This window comes from Orycteropus afer, unplaced genomic scaffold (genome assembly GCF_000298275.1).
Source record: "Orycteropus afer afer isolate SDZICR_OR568_19922 unplaced genomic scaffold, OryAfe1.0 scaffold00014, whole genome shotgun sequence".
Classification (NCBI taxonomy): Eukaryota; Metazoa; Chordata; class Mammalia; order Tubulidentata; family Orycteropodidae; genus Orycteropus; species Orycteropus afer.
The window spans coordinates 3,614,316-3,617,489 of record NW_006921601.1 but is presented as its reverse complement, the minus strand read 5'-3'; positions in this window follow the sequence as shown (position 1 = coordinate 3,617,489).

Sequence of the window (3,174 nt, the reverse complement as noted above, 5' to 3'; positions counted from 1 at the left end):
TTCAAGTGGAAATCTTCATGTTCTTGTGACCAAAAATTTCAGATGGAAAAATCAAGGTCATTTTGGGGATAGTCACAGTTTTGACTGACCCACAGTGGCCAGCTGTGGCCATTTTATTCAGCGGTAAAGGGGAAAAGCTGGGCGGGGGGTGGGGGGATGAAAAGAGAGAGAAGCCCTGTCCCGATCTATGTAATAGATTCCAGTACTCCAGATAAGGGGTTCTGTGGTGAGCTGGGTTCTGTCTCTCCAGCAAGACAGTCTCCACATCAATCTGAAGTTGGCCATCTCCTCTCAGTGGAGTGGAGGGTGCTGGGAGCACCGAGGGCTTTAGAAATCAGGGGATCAGTTAATATGGAGGCACAGCAGCAAAAGGAGTCAAAGAAGTGATGAAGGTGCTGTGATAATAAAGATGAGAAAATGGCTTGGCCGCCTTAGCCTGAAGTTGGGAGAAAATAATTTGCTTTGCTCTATTATGTTTCTTACATTTAACTTCTGGCCTTGACCACTGCTCTGTGCTAGTGAGGACAGTGACCCCTCCTTTTTCTTCTCCAACTATCTGAGCCTTCTGCTTTCCTGCCTCAGTATCCTGAGAGGGGAAATCTAAGGTTGTTGGTATCCACTGTTATTTCCTCTTTGTGGCTGCATCTTCTAGTCCTTGACCTGTAAGACCTGCATTTACTTTGAACTAACATCAATGCTGAGTCTAATTAGCCCACTGAGGCTGATCTCACCCAGCTCTGCATGTTCCTCTTTGGGTTCTTTGCAACCTTCATTACTTCTTTGCCTCCACCTTCATCACTTCTTTGACTCCTTTTGCTGCTGTGCCCTCATATTAACCAATCCCCTGATTTCTAGAGCTTTCTGTGCTCCCAGCACCCTCTACTCCACTGAAAGGAGATGGCCAACTTCAGACTGATGTGGAGACTGTCTGGGGAGACAGAGCCCAGCTCACCACAGAACCCCCTGTCTAGGGTACTGGAATCTATTACTTAGATCTGAATGGGATTTCTCTCCTTTCTCTTTTTTCTCTAGCCTTTACCCTTTATCTCTTATCCTCCATCCTGTTCCTGCCAAATAGCTGTTAGCCTTAACGTCATCCTCAAATCTTCCACCCTTTTACAAGTAATTGCATTGTTTCCTGCATGAGTAATTGGAGCAGCCTCTAATTCCCTTTCTATGTCTCTTTAGATAAAGCATTGGCTGATTTTATGCCAAAACAAAAGCTCTTTATAATTTGACCTCAGCTAACTTTTCTTGCTTCATCTCTTACCATTTCCCACAGTCAACCTCCACAACAGCCATATCTAATTGTTCCCCAACAATTCTCTCCATGGAATTCAACATGGTGTCTTTGCTTATGTGAGTCCTTCAGCCTGCAATATTTCTCCTGTGACTAGTGAACTTTTACTCCTCCTTCAAGTCTCATGCCACTTCCTCACTCCCCTCCCAGGCAGAATGACTTCCTTTCTTGTCTGTTTCTGTAACGCTTTAAAGTCTAAATCTTGGAAATTGGAGGGAAAGGCAAAATTGGACATTGGTATTCTGGTGGAATGGTGTGGGTTGGAAGGAGGAAGAAAAGAGAAGCAGTGTTTGTCCAAGTTGCTGAAGGAGGAAGCATGGGGATAAAGTGAAGAGAGATTCCAGTGAGGATGTCAGGGATGTTCTTGGAAAGAAATGAATTATAAGGGATCTTCCTGGGTGACACACTGATTTCCAAGTCCAGGCCTAAGACTGCCATTGAGTGGGTTCAGACTCATAGAGACTCCCATTGGGTTTCTGAGGCTATAAATCTTTACGGAAGCAGACTGCCTCATCTTTCCTCCATGGAGCAGCTGGTGGGCTCAAATCACTGGCCTTTTGGTTAGCAGCCAAATGCCTTAAGCACTACCCTACCAGAGTTCCTTTGGATACAGAATGTTGTTGTTGTTGTTATGTGCTATCAAGTCGGACCTGACTCATAGAGACCCCTCCTTGGGTTTCCCTGGCAGTATCACTACGGAAGTAGATTGCCCCATCTTCCTTCAGAGGAGTGGCTGGTGGGTTTGAACCACCAACCTTCTGGTTAGCAGTCAAGTGCCTTAGGCACTATGCTACCAGAGCTCCCTTGGATACAGAATAGACATCTCAAATTTGGCCTGTTTATATTTATCTTTCTAACCCACTGCTGTCATGTCAGATCTGACTCATAGTGACCCCTCCTTGGGTTTCTGAGGTGGTATCGCTACAGAAGTAGATTGCCCAACCTTCCTTCTGAGGAGTGGCTGATGAGTTTGAACCACCAGACTTCTGGTTAGCAGTCAAATGCCTTAGGTACTACACCATCAGAGCTCCTATTTATCTTTCTACTTAACCTTATATTTCTTTTGTATTATTTGCCTCAGTAGACAGCACCACCTTCTGCCAACTTATAAATGCAGAAATGTAAGAGTTATTCTGGGCTTTTTCCTCTCTCTTATTCCTATATTCAGTCAGTTATCAGTTACCAAGACCTTTTAACTTCACCACCTAAATATATTTCAAATCTGTCCCCTTCTCTTTTATCCCACTGCTACTTCCTTAAACCAAACCAAACTAACTGCCACTGAGTCGATTATGATTCACAGTGACCTCCATTGGGTTTCCAAGGTAGTAAATCTTTGTGAAAGTAGATTGCCCCATGTTCTATCCCTGGAGCTACCGGTGAGTTTGAACCACCAACCTTCAGGTTAGCAGTCAAATGCTTTAGGTACTATGCCACCAGGGCTCCTTCCTTACTTAGGGCTGCTTAATTTTTTTTTTAATCCATTTATTTAACAAATATTTTGGTGTACTTATGTTTTAACAAATTATTTTGGGGTACTTATTATGTTCCAGGTACAAGACTGTGCACTAGAGATACAACAATAGACAAGACAGACACAGAGTGTATTGCCTACTAGGGAATAATCACAAAGAAGCATTATTGTAATGAACTATAATTATTAAATTATGTAGTGATAGAGGTAGTACTGGATGCCATGGCAACATAGAGGGGGGCACTTGGGCCGGAGAAATCAGAGAAGACTTCCCAGAGGAAGTGACATATAAGCTAAGACTTGAAGGATATAAAAATGATGTTGGGCAGCATCTGACTGACTCTAACTTCACAAGTGGGGAGAAGGATCAGTAGAAGCAATAGCATGTGCAAAAACTCAA